Raw genomic sequence first — 14,479 nt, 5'->3', positions numbered from 1 at the left:
AGCTCAGCTATTTGTTTCACTCCCCATCCTCTTGAGGGTCAGGTGGCCCAGCTCCCTACCAGGCCCTGCCTGCCCTCAGGAGGTGTATACACAGCTATGTATGATATCTTGAAGGTGTGAGTCAAGACATCATGAGGGCCTTATTATGCTCAGCAGCACTCAGAACCACAGCTTAGGCCACCTTAGCTTACCTTGCCCAAGAGTCTAGGTCAAAGAACTTGGTTTATTGAGGGCATGACAACTTGGGCAGTTCCAAAGGGCAGACTGGTAGACAGTCTGTCTTGGGCATGCCCCAGCAGGTGGCTAAAGCTCCCGTCCATGGTAGCATGCATAGTTCTCTTTACCATGGGGCATGATGGGGGCAGTCTTTGAAATCTGAAGTATCTGGGACTGGCCACAATTCCCTGGTGTTAAGTTTATTGGGATAGAGTTGGGGTTAGTTTTTTGGAGTTAAGGCTGGGATGGGAGGGGAAGGGCAAATTCTTTGGCCCTGCGGGCCCATTGTATTATGTATATAGATAGATATTTATATTTATACATAGATCTCTTTGTTCTTTGTTATCAGACAGAAAAGCTACGGGCTTCATTTCCGGCTTCCTCCCCCTGGGGCCCAGGGTGATATTCACTCCAGCTCCAGCTTGGGGTGGGGGGCAGGCTGTCAGGCACGGATCCTCACAGTGACATTGCCATCCTTCCTGCCTTTTACTGTAGGAGGGAAGGCAGGCCTTCACACCACAGGGCTGGCCACTGGTCCCTGAAGCAAGCAGGGGCACTCACTCATCTGCAGGCTTTGGGGGTCACCAGCAGACAGTGGCAGGCTGACCCTAGCTGGCCCTCAACCCAGTTTGCTCCCTCTGCTTCTGTTCGCTTACCAGGAAGCTGGCGTCTGAGCAGCCCTGCATAGGAACCTACAGATGGGGTCTTAGTTCTTCCCCATCACAAAGGCTACTGTTTAATTCTTTACTTTGATTTTTTAATCAACAAATTCTAATTTATGCCTATGCAAATATAAATTTTCCCTGGGATCTGTGGCTTCTCCTTCTCCACCTGTTGCTCTTGAGGCCAACTTGGAGTAGTGGGGAAAAGAAGGTGGTATTCTGGTAGAAACTCCCTGGTTAAAGGGCGGCTTCCTTGCTGCTGAGTGAGGCCTGGGAGGGATTGTCCTGGGCATCGAGAGGGAGCTAAGCCCAGGCCTGGGCTGGGAGAAGCAAAGCTGGGTAAGGGAACCAGAGGAGGCTTTCTCATTTCTGCCTGCTCCTTTAAAGCTCACCCAAGGCCTCTCCTGGTCTTAATCCTCCCTCAGTGCGCCCAAATTGATGTTTTATACTTCCTTGTGTGTGTCTGCATATCCATACATAAACACACACCTATCCAGACAGACATTCCTCTGTGTGCCTGCTCCATCTTTCAGGAGCAGGACAGCTTTCTAAGGAAAAGAGCTTTGTGTCTGCCTTGGTCTCCCCCATAGCTAGCACAAGGCCTGCCACCCAGCAGACACTTTATCTGAGCATTGCTATTCACTTCAACTCAGGTGTAAAGAAAGAATATACTCTACAGCCTTCTCAACAAGGGGTCACCAGCATGCCTTTGACAGCTCCAGCAAGGGTTAAACACATCACAAACTGCCAGCCGTCCTCTTCCACTTTCAGACAGCTCAAGTTGTTGGGAAATTTGTCCTGAAATCAGGCTGAAATCTATCTTTGGGCATCTTCCACCCACTATTCCTCGTTCTTTCATCCTGGGTCAAGCAGAACACGCTAATCCCCCTTCCACATCACTTTTCAAATAGTAGCATTAGAGAGTGGCTACTGCGTGCCAGCCACTGTGCCGAGCACTTTACAAATATCTCCTTTGATCCACACAACAACCCTGTGAGGTAGGCACCATTTCTAGACCCATTTTGCAGATGAGGAAATGTAGGCACAGAGGTGAAATGACTTGTCCAGGGTCACACAGCTGGTAAGTATCTGAGGGAGAATTTGAACTTGGATCTTCCTGCTTCCAGGTGCAGAGTTCCATCTCCTGTGCCACCTGAAGACAGTTCTCATGGTCCTCTGACAGCTTCTCAAGGGCCTTACACCATGTTCTTGGAGCCCTTCATCCTTCTGTTCACCCTTCTCTGAATGCACCTCACCTTGGTCATTTCTTTCCCACACTGTGATGCTCAGGCCTGAACACTGCCCTCTGGCTGTGGTCTCCTCAGGACAGACTTGGGCTGACCTATTACTGACCCCCCTTCCTAGATCGTAGGCCTCTCCATGCCCCTCAGGAAGGCACTGGTCATTCCAACCATCAAGTTTAACTAGTGATTCACACAGACACTGCTATCCCCTAAAATCCCCAAATCCTTTAACAGGAGCCATGGCTGCATCACCCTCCCCCACTCATTGGTTTTTCTTTTCTAATTCTTGTTGAGGACTCTGCTTTTACCTCCACTGGATATTTTCATTTGGATAGAATCCTAAATTTTAGCTAGCTGAAACCTCCTCCATCCTATCAGTCATGTGACATCTCCACCCCTCCCTCCCAGCTCTAGCATTGGCACATTTGGACAAGCACACCTTGTGCTATTTCACTGAAGTCGTTGATAAAAATGCTGAACAAGCACGGAGAAAAGGGGAGATCCCTGGGGCAATCAGGACAATTCCCCTGAGACCTCCCAGGGAGCTGGCATCAGCTCATTAGCCAGCACTCGACAGGTAGGGCAATGTAACCCGTTAACCCTTTCCAAATCCACCTGTCATCTGAGATTCAGACTGTGCTAAAATCTGACTGCACTTTGCAGAATTGCTCTGATCCAAGCAAAGACTAGCAGCTCATCAGACACCATTTTACAAGGGATCTGGGATCTTGGCAGCGTAGGCAGGAAATGCACATTTTTATCCTGTGCAGTTCTGCCCTCCTGTCACGAAAACAAACTGCTTCGTGGACCAAAGGAGAGATAGTGCTCAGAGTCTGAAAAAGTGCTTGTTCAACTGAGGTTGGAAATGGCTTTCTTGATGGAGCAGTTCCCACCTGCTTGATGAACTCATGCACCTTATATAAAGCAGTGAACAGGAAGGGAGAGTTCAGGATTCTCTGTCCAGAGTCACTTGCCCATAATGTCTCATTGAGGCACAAAGCACAAATGGGGCAAGAACATAAAATCAGGGTTACCTAAGGGACATTTAGAATAGGCTGGAGCTCACCTTGAGATGGGAGAGAAGGGAGAGTGAGGTTAATAAACCTTTGCCTCTATGCTTCTAACTTAAGGGGGGAGTGGTGGGGGGGAAGAGTTTAAAAAGGAAAGTAAGTTAATCTGGGTCCTACAATTACCTAAAGGTAACCTGTCCAATCCAGTAGGCAGAGATGCAGAGATTTTACAGAGCTCTAGGGAGCCCAGCCTCTTAACAGGCATGACCTGGATGAAGATCCCGACCAGGAGACTGAGAAAGGGCAGTCAAACATGAAGGAAGAAAAACAGGTGAGGTTGGACTCATGAAAACCTGGAGAGAAAAGAGTGGGAAGGAGAAGAAGACCCTGGATTCAATCCTGGGTCCGTTACTCTTCTCTCTTCATTCTACTTCACTCAGTGATCTCATCAGCTGTCATGGATTGAATCACCCTCTCCATGCTCATGATTTCTCAAATCTACCTATTCTGCCTAAAACCCTGTGCTGACCTCCAGTCTTTCATCTCTCGTTGCTTTGTTGATGCCACAAATTGGATGTCGTGTAGACATTTTCAACTCAACATGTCCAAAACAGAACTCTTCATCTTCCCCCTATTCTTTCCCCTCCTACCTTCCCTATTACTGTAGAGGGCACCACCATCTTCCAGGCTCCTAACCTTGGCATCATCTTCAAATCCTAACTTCTGTCCAAGGGATTGCCAAAGATTGTCCAATTTACCTCTGCAACATCTCTTGTGGATTTCAGCTTTGCAGCACCTCTCATCAGTTTCACCTCTCCAACATCCCTTGCAGATTTCACCCTTCAACATCTCTCAGATTTCATCTTTGCAGCATCTCTGATCAGTTTTACCTCTCCAACATCTCTTGTCCATTTCAGCTTTGCAACATTTGTCATCAATTTCACCTGTCCAACATCTCTTGTCCATTTCAGCTTTGCAGCACCTCTCATCAATTTCACCTCTCCAATATCTCTCACAAATTTCATCTTTACAGCATCTCTCATCGGTTTCACCTCTCCAATATGTCATGCAGATTTCACCCTTCAACGTCTCTTGCAGATTTCACCTTGGCACCATCTCTCCTCAGGCTCACCTCTGCAGCATCTTTCAAAAACAGAACTTTCTTCTCTGATGCTGCCCCTACCCTAGTCCAGGCCTCATCTCCTGTGCACTGTTGTTTTCTTATGACTCACCATTTATTTTATTTGTACAAAGTAGTGAAGAATCATACCATGGCTGGGGGAAGATGATGTTTTAGGATTTAAACAAGTTCTTTCATTTTGAAACATCTCTTTTGAAGGCTTGGGACTAGCAATTTTAGCTCCAGCATCTTTGGGTTTGGACTCAGCAGGCTTCCCAGCCTTGGAATCACTGGGCTCTGTGTCCTTAGAATCAGACTTGGCTGCCGTGGGATCAGACTTGGTGACCTTGATGGCAGACTTGGTGACCTTAAGGGCAGTGCGCGTTGGAGCCTTAGAGTCAGGCTTCATGATCCTGAAGCCTGGACGTTTGGTGGCAACCCTAGGGCCTGGATGCTTAGTGGCCATCTTGTGGCCAGCATGCTGGGCACTCGCCTCAGAGATCTTAGCCCTAAGAAGTTTGACCTCGAAGGCCTTGGTGGCTTCATGGCTTCTGCTTGGACCTTGGGAATTGTTTGGTTTTTTTGGTTTACATCTTCTTCAGCTCCTTCTTGTGTTTCTTGGCAAAGCATGTGTTTCTCAGAAACTTGGAGTTGACCCATCTCAGAGACATGTATCACCGTGACTTAGGTTTCCTGATGCCATTTCTGTGCCATTTTTGTGATTGGTTGTGGCTGGTATGGTTCTTAGACTTAGCCATCTTTACACAACAACCTTCACTAACAGGCATTCCACCCACTAGAAGAAGTCAAAGCTAGAGACAGGAAAGGTCATGCCTGCACTACTGCAGTATTTCCTGGTGGATGTGCCTCCCTCAAGTCTCTCCCTCCTCCTTCCAGTTGTCAAACTGATTTTCCTGAGGTGCAGGTCTATGCCACTCAACTCCTCAATAAACCTGTGACTCTCTATTGCCTCCAGGATCAAATACAGAATCCTCTCTGAACGAGAGTTCAAAACCCTCCCTAACCTAGCCCTCTCCTGCCTTTCCACTCGTCTCCCACTTCACTCCCCACTTCTTCAATCCAGTGACACTGGCCTCCTGACTCTTCCTTGCACATGACCGTCCATCTTCCATGCTGGGAATGTTGTCCCTCCTTTTCTCTGCTTCCCTAGCTCCCTTCAAGCACCAGTTAAAATCTTACCTTCTACAAGAAACCTCCCCCAACTCGCCTTCATTCTGTCTTCTGCTGACTTTTTCCTCTTTTTCAGTACATTCTTTGTACTCATTTTTTGCACGTTGTCTCTCTCAACAGATTGTGAGGCCCTTGAGGGCAGGCACCCTGTTTTTGTCTTTCTTTCTATTCCTACCTTTTAACACACCTGGTGCATGATAAGTATTTAATAAATATTTATTGACTGAATGATCCTATTAAAAGCTGCAGAGTGATGGATGGAGGATGAGGACTGAGAGAGGACTGAGAGAGGATCGGACAGTCAAGAAGTCACCAGTTTGGGTGGAATAATGAGGTTGGAGGCCAGACTACAGAGGGTAAAGAGAGTGAAAGAAAGGAAGTGAATGTGCCTCTTGTAGACAATGTACCCAATCAATAAACATTCCTCAATCCAGCAGAGGACATGAGGGACAGAAACATCCAAATGTGGTCAATGGTAACCTCATTTCTTACAGAAACACCAATACATCTGTTGCATTTTTAGTATTTTTGTTGTCTCCTTGGCAGTTTCGTTTTTGATATATACTCTCGGGGTGGTTCAATCTCACACCTAGATTGCTGGAAATTTAGCTTTTCCTTCCACAATTTTTCTCCGTTTTTATAAAGGCAGAGGGGATCTTTCTTCATGATCTTCCATCGCCCTAATTCAGGTTTTGGGAACGAGGTCATGTTCTAAACCTGTGTTGCCCTTGGTTGCCACATTTCTCTATTTGATAATGGGATCAGGTGGTGCTTGGCTAAATATTTTCTAGGATATTTTGACCTCCTCTAGGTGGCAATTGCTTTATGTTGATTCAATTTCTGCCCTTTCCTTCCTCTGTTTCCTACTTTTCACCACTTTTCACTTACTTGAGTGGGTCAAGTTGAAGCTATTTGGATTGCATGCCATCTTATCTTTCTCTCTAATTTGGGGGTTTTGTCCTCTGCTTTAACAAGATGATTTGACTGCAAAGATTATTCAGAAATGATTCCCACATCGATAACCAATCATTTCTTATCCATTAAGATACATTTTAGGCTGAGATTGTTTGGCATTTGCCACATCCAGGGATTTCCTACACTCATGTTTTTTGTTTTTGTGTTTTAAATTAATTTATTTATTTAACTTTTAACATTCATTTTCACAAAATTTTGGGTTCCAAATTTTCTCCCCATTTCTCCCCTTCCCCCTAAAACGCCAAGCATTCTAATTGCCCCAATCACCAGTCTGCCCTCTCTTCTTGCCCTTCCCTTGTCCCCATCTTCTCTTTTGTCCTGTAGGGCCAGATAACTTTCTATACCCCATTACCTGTATTTCTTATTTCCTAGTAGCAAGAAAAATACTTGACAGTTGTTCCTAAAACTTTGAATTCCAACTTCTCTTCATCCCTCCCTCCCCAACCATTCCCTTTGGGAAGGCAAGCAATTCAATATAGGCCATATCTGTGTAGTTTTGCAAGTGACTTCCATAATAGTCGTGTTGTGTAAGACTAACTATATTTCCCTCCATCCTATCCTGCCCCGCATTGCTTCTATTCTCTCTTTTGATCCTGTCCCTCCCTAAGTGTTGACTTCAAATTGCTCCCTCCTTCCACTGCCCTCCCTTCTATCATCCCTCCCACCCTGCTGATCCCATTCTCCCCCACTTTCCTGTATTGTAGGATAGGTTTTCATACCAAAACGAGTGTGCATTTTATTCCTTCCTTTAGTCGAATGTGATGAGAGTAAGCTTCATGTTTTTCTCTCTCCTCCCCTCTTTTTCCCTCCACTGAAAAGTCTTTTGCTTGCCTCTTTTATGAGAAATAATTTGCCCCATTCCATTTCTCCCTTTCTCCTCCCAATATATTTCTCTCTTGCTGCTTAATTTCATTTCTTTAAGATATGATCCCATCCTATTTAATTCACTCTGTGCTCTGTGTGTGTGTGCGTGCGTGTGTCTGTGTGTGTGTGTCTGTGTGTGTGTGTGTGTGTGTGTGTGTGTGTAATCCTACCAACTCCCCAAATACTGAAAAGTTTCAAGAGTTTCAAATATTGTCTTTCCATGTAGGAATGTAAACAGTTCAACTTTAGTAAGTCCCTTTGACTTCTCTTTGCTGTTTACCTTTTCATGCTTCTCTTCATTCTTGTGTTTGAAAGTCAGATTTTCTTTTCAGCTCTGGTCTTTTCATCAAGAATGCTTGAAAGTCCTCTATTTTGTTTAAAGACCATTGTTTCCCCTGAAGTATTATACTCAGTTTTGCTGGGTAGGTGATTCTTGGTTATTTTCCTACTTCCTTTGACTTTGGGAATATCATATTCCACGCCCTTTGATCCCTTAATGTAGAGGCTGCTAGATCTTGTGTTATCCTGATTGTATTGCCACAATATTTGAATTGTTTCTTTCCAGCTGCTTGCAATATTTTCTCCTTGACCTGGGAACTCTTGAATTTGGCCACAATGTTCCTAGGAGTTTCTCTTTTTGGATGTCTTTCAGGTGGTGATGGGTGGATTCTTTCAATATTTATTTTGCCCTCTCATTCGAGAATATCAGGGCAGTTTTCCTTGATAATTTCATGAAAGATGATGTCCAGGCTCTTGTTTTGATCACGGCTTTCAGGTAGTCCCATAATTTTTAAATTGTCTCTCCTGGATCTATTTTCTAGGTCAGTGTTTTTCCAATGAGGTATTTCATGTTATCTTCCATTTGTTCATTCTTTTGGTTTTGTTTTGTGATTTCTTGGTTTCTCATAAAGTCATTAGCCTCCATCTGTTCCATTCTAATTTTGAAAGAACTATTTTCTTCAGTGAGCTTTTGGACATCCTTTTCCATTTGACTGATTCTGCTTTTTCAAGCATTCTTCTCCTCATTGGCTTTTTGAACCTCTTTTGCCAATTGAGTTAGGCTATTTTTAAAGGTGTTATTTTCTTCAGCATCTTTTTGGGTCTCTTTTAGCAAGGTGTTGACCTGCTTTTCTTGTTTTTCTTGCATCTCTCTCATTTCTCTTCCCAGTTTTCCCTCCACCTCTCTAACTTGATTTTCAAAATCCTTTTTGAGCTCTTCCATGGCCTCAGCCCATTGAATGTTGATTTTGGATGTTTGGGATACAGAAGCCTTGACTTCTATGTCTTTCCCTGATGGTAAGCCTCCTTCTTCCTCATCTGAAAGGATGGGAAGAGATATCTGTTCACCAAGAAAGTAACCTTCTCTGGTCTTATTTTTCTTCCATTTTTTGAGCATTTTCCCAACCAGTTACTTGACTCTTGGGTCCTTTGTCAAGAGTAGGGTATACTTTGAGAATCTGTGAGATCTCAATTGCTCCAAGGTGGCACGATCAAGCATGTGCTGCTCTGGACGCAGAAAGGGATTTTTATGTCCAGAATCTTAGCAATTACCTCTCCACAGCCACCTAACCTCCAGTTCCATCAAGTCAGCACTGGGGGCTGATTTTCAGATAAGCTGTATGGGCAGGTGTAACGGGACGAGTTAGAGCCAACCCCTATCCATTTCAGGACGCCACACTGAGAGCCTGCCTAGATAACCTAGGGGCTTGTCAGTAGGGGTGGAACTAGATGGATTTCAGGAGGAAGGGTCTCGTCTTTGTTTGCAACGTGGCAGTTCTTTGTCCTGGCTCCAGATGTCCAGTGGAGAAGACACCCATATAAGGAAAGGTGATAGGTGATAAGTTCAATGTGAAAGGTGATAGCTGATAGGTTCAACGTAAGGCTTAGGAATGTTTTACATAAAGACTACATATGCATGTGAATGAGATGAAATAAACGGAGTCTTCACCACCTTTGTCTCCCGCCCCATTTCATTACTCACGAGATCAAGGCCTCTTGCTGGACAAGAGCCTTGGGTCGCGGTCAGGGGTTCCCGTAAATGGTCTAGGGGACCCCAACAGGCAGGGCCGCCATTCAGTGTGAGACAAAGACCAGCTAGGCCAGGTCCTCCACCCAGGGCTGAGGTAAGACTCAGCTCTTCAGTGCCCCCAGGGGTTTTTACGCTGTATGGGCTGCTGTGCACCCTCTGTGGCTGCTGCCTGCTGCTGGAGCTATAGGAAGGCCCTGCTCCCTTCCTGGCCAACTGAATAAACCACATCACAGATCTTTGGCGCCTGTGGGTTGAGGGATCTGAGAACCTGCTGCTGCAACTGGAGATTCCACAACTGGAAATTCCACTCCTGAGGTGTCCTCCTTCCAGAGTCTCATCATGTTGCTCCACGCCACATCAGGCGGGCAAGGCCAGGCTGGGCTCCACGCTCCACTCAGCGTCCAGCTAAAACGATGTTTCTGTGGGCCTTTCAGGTCACCGTCGGCTGAAAATCTCCTCCACTCTGTTGTTCTCCACTTCTGCTGCTCCATGATTTGTTGAGAGTCCCTCTCTACAGGTATTTTGTGGGCTGTGTGGGGAGACCCTACATAAGTGTGTTTTTCTAGTCCCCCATCTTGGCTCCGCCACCCCACTCATGTTTTTTCATTTTAACGAAAATCCACCTCTGGTCTCCCTTATTTATGGGAAAAAAAAACCCTTATAATAAATATATACGATTCAAATTCCTGCAATTAAATTTTTTTCAATTCTTCTAACTCTTCCTGAAAGAAGTATTTCTGCTACATAGATGACTGAACTCTTTCCTTTCCTAATCCTAGGTTACACTTTGCAATGTCTTTTTTGCCATTTTCTCTCCCCACCTTTGCACTGAAATCACCAAATATCAAGGTGTATATTGACTTCATCTGGAGAAATCTACCGTTTATTTTCATAGAATTTCTTGACCTCATCTTTTGCTCTGATGTTGACTACAAAGCTCCAAGGAGGTTTCGGGAGCTGCTGTATTTGTGTTTGGCTAATGAGATCTGTAAAGTAAGTAGGCTGAATCACCTGAGTCACTTCTTGTTTGTTAGATCCAATGATATCAATCCTTTTCTTGATTTCTCAAAGAGCCTGTGAGCCATCCTTCCATTTCCTGATTTCTGTGGCTTCATTTATAGCAAAAATGTCAATATTGATACACATGCTATCCTCCAATGGAATGCTGAATAGGAATCAATGGAGAAGGATCTCACATTTAAGGAAGTGCAGTTCAACTGAAGTTCAAACTATACCCAAAGGACTATACAACTGTGTTATATGTACCCTTTGACCCAGCAATACCACTACTAGGTCTGTATTCCAAAGAGATCATAAAGAAGGGAAAGGACCCACATGCACAAAAATGTTTATAGCAGCTTTTTGTGAGAGCAAAGTATTGGAAATTGAAGGGATGCTCATCGATTGGGAAATGGCTGAACAAGCTGGGGTGTATGAATGGAGTGGAATACTACTGTGCTATGAGAGTGATGAGTAGGCTGATTTCAGAAAAACCTGGAAAGGCTCACATGAACTCATGCTGAGTGAAGTGAGCAGAACTACGAGAACATTGTACACAGTAACAGCCACTTTGTGTGATAAGTAACTTTGATAGACTTCGTTCTTCTGAGAAGTACAAGGCTCTAAGACAATTCCAAAAGACTCGTTGGAAGAAATGACATCGACCTCCAGACAAAGAACTGTGAAGTCTGACTGCAGATTTAAGAGCACTATTTTTCTCTGTTTTTCTTTCTCGTTTTTCCCTTTTCTTCTGATTCTTCTTTCACAACATGACTAATGTGGAAACGCGCGTAATATGATTGTCCACATATAGCCTATATCAGAGCGTTTTCTGTCTTGGGGAAAGGGAAGGGGAGACAAAAGGAGAAAATGATTCTGGAACTCAAAACCTTATAAAAGTGAATGCTGAAAAGAAGTATTTTTTTAAATAGAAAAGAAAATGAGGTTCAAAGCTGCAATTTCATAGCCACCTTCTGCTTCCTTTTCTGACACTGTCTGTTATCACTGGAGTCCTGCAAGAGGGATGCCCACAAATTTTGTCTTTTTGTTTTAGGAATTGCCATGGCCAAAAGTCACCACCTGGTGGCGAGCCCATAGCTAAGACTGCTCAGGATCCTCATGCTCCTATCTCAGCAGCCTCCTCTTGTCCGATGCCTTCCCTGCCCCAGTTGTCAGGGTTCTCGCCATCCTCATACTGACTCATTCATGTACACGGAACAGAAGAGACGCTCTCTGAGGACAGAGGCCACTTCACTGCTCTTTCTGTATCTCAGTCCCTACAATGTAGCAAGAACTTCTCAGATTATACAGAGCTGAATGGACTTACCACCTCCACACTGATCTGGGGCTTCCATTCCCCATTATCCATTGTGGTGTCCGATCCTTCCTATCCCAGAGATCATTCTCCTCAAAAGAGAAAATAGAAGTAAAGGAGAAGATTGTATCAGCTCATTTATGCCAATCCCTTCCTTGTACTTTCTCTTACCTGCAACATAGCTTGCTTGCAATGCACTCGCACGCACGCACACACACACACACACACACACACACACACACGCAGAAATTTACACTTGAATCTAAAATATTGAAGCGAGTTAGACCTAATTATGGGAAATCGAATGATTCCAACCATTCTCAAGTTATTTCCATTTTTTTAAGAGCTGGAGCGGGAGGATAAGAAGGTAGTCTAATCGGCAGCCAAATAAAGGATGTTGAGAAATAAAACAGGTATTAAGGTATTTGTGGAATTCACACACGAGGTTTACGTGGACCCACTCCCCGCGCGCGCCCCCGCCCCAGCTCGCCACCGCTTTGCCCCCGCGCCCCATTGTCCGCCCGCCCCACGTTCGCCCCGCGTTCCCCCAATGTTCCTCCCGCGTGTCCACGGTAGCGTCCGACGCGGACGCGATCGCGGCTGGCGGGCGGGGGAGGGTCGGAGCCGTTTCTGCAGGTACCTTCTCTGCATGTACCCGGGCGGGTCAGGGCCGGGAGAGGAGGGGGCGGGGGAGGGGCCACGGCTCGGGCACGGTGCCCTCCTCTGTGCCAGGACACGGCCGCCCCCCCAAACCTGGGCACAGAGGCGGCCCCTCCCCTTGTCTGCCCCCCAAACCTGGGCACAGCTCTCCCGCCAGAGTTGCCCCTGGTGCAGCTGCCTCTGGTTCATCCCCTAACCTCTCCCCCAAATCCCCAGCATCCAGGGATGTCGGTAACTGAGTTGGGTCCCTCGGTGCCAGGCCTGCTTGCCCCCTTGCTTCCTCTCCCCACAAACAACCCCAAAATGGAGTTGCCCAGGCCCGGACTCACTTCCCAGTGCCAAGGCCTGGCATGCCTTTCCACCTCCCTCTGGGCCAAAGTTGTGTTGATTTTCCCAGTGAGTGTGTGCATACACGTGTCTGTGTGACTTGTGTGTATTTGGAGAGGGTGGGAGAGCTGGCAACAGTCCCGTGCCCAGACCTGATGCACCCTGTCCCCTGGCCCCAGATGCCCCCCTTGGCTGGCCAGACTGGGACTCATCACCCACTCTTTGCCTGGTCTTGGCCAGGCTCATCCTCCCAGTGCCAGAGGCCAGCTGCCCTCCAGCTTACCCTCTAACGTGGGGCAACCCCAGCCCGGGGATGATCCTCCCAGGATGAAGGGCCTGCTGCCCCTGGCTCACTGGGTGACCCTGCCGGAGCATCATGGCCCCCTTCCTAGTTCCTCCCTGAAGGAAATCCTCTCAGGCCACTGGCCACTTCCCTCCACTTCCCCTGAACTTTGCAGAGCTGAACCAAACTCAGACTCCCGGCACGTGCAAGTGATCCCTTTTCGTTGGGTTAGCAGATCCTGAAAAGGACTGTGGAGGGTGTTGTGGGTCATCGCTGGGCAGATGAGAGAAGGCCAGGCTGCTCCACGCTGGAGCTATTGAAAAGTGTCAATGTTTGTGGTTGAAACCTTACCAATCCCCCAGGCCCTTTCTGGGCAGCCTGGAAGAGTCTGTCCATCTCTGGCCCTGCAAATTCTGTTCACAGTCTGGGCAGATCCTGTGTGCTCACCAGCCTGAGCCAACAGGAGTCCATCCCTGTGGGTCAGTGACTGCCAGAGCAAGACAGTAGGTGGCCTTCAGATGAAAGTCACTTGGCTGGGGAGGCATGTGAAGGTTCAAGGCAGGGGGATGGTAGCATCTTGGCCTGACAGTCCCCAGGAGACTGTGGGAGACTAGTGAGATTCTGGGTAAAATCAGCTCTCATTTGCACATAACAGGATGGAGTGGGGTGAGTCAGGATAAAGCAGAGGGATGTAGGGGGCAGGTGCCCCAGGTTCTAACACCACCCTGGCCCTGCTGGTGACCATGTGATGGCAGATGAGGCAGTATCTTTCTAAACTGGGCTTTTATCCTCTCACATGAAAACAAAGGACTCTTCTTGATGAGCGCCACCTTATTGGGGGCCAGTACTGTGACTGCCTCTGAAATCTCCAAGGGCCCTTTCAATACTCATATTCTATGGTTGTAGGTCAGCATAGGAAGTAGTAGCAGAGAGAGAGTTCTGCCTTTACTGGGCCTGCAACCATGCCTTGTGCTGTTCAAAACATGGGGGTTTTTTGAGGGGGGGAGGGCAGAGCAGGGATTAGATTATGATGACAGAGGGTAGGGTTGGCTTTTCCCTTTGACTGTAGAATTCAGAATAGTCAAGAGCTTAGATTCTCTGTCTTTATGATACTGGAATGCTGAAGATAAGGCTACCTGGCAGACCGGGGGCTTTCCTTGGCAATTTGGGGGGTGCCCATACAGCCTTTTCAGGCCTCCCCTGGGATGTGGTTAGGTTTGTATCCACAACAGCCTGACTACTAGCTGTACTGCTTTGTTTGAGGCCTCGGGCAAAGACTCCACCCAAGCATGGGGGAGGGAGGGTGAGAGCTGATGCTGATGCCCGAGTGGGTGGGCATTCAAAGACTCCAGTGGGGCAGACTTGATTACCATGTGGGGGTGGAAGCTAGCAAGGGACATCAGGCCAGCTGTCTGCCTTGGCTGCTGCCGATTTCCCTCTTCCTGTCCTTGCCAAGTGGGCACCCTATCTTCAGAGAAGCTCACGGGTCGACCAAATGGGCTTCCTTAGCCAGGGAGACATGTGGTTTCTTGCTTTTTAGGACAAGTCTAGTAGGAACTCTCCCTGCTAGCCAAACCAGGCCTT

The sequence above is a fragment of the Notamacropus eugenii genome, chromosome 3 (genome assembly GCF_028372415.1).
Source record: "Notamacropus eugenii isolate mMacEug1 chromosome 3, mMacEug1.pri_v2, whole genome shotgun sequence".
Classification (NCBI taxonomy): domain Eukaryota; kingdom Metazoa; phylum Chordata; class Mammalia; order Diprotodontia; family Macropodidae; genus Notamacropus; species Notamacropus eugenii.
Note: the sequence above shows the minus strand (reverse complement) of the source record.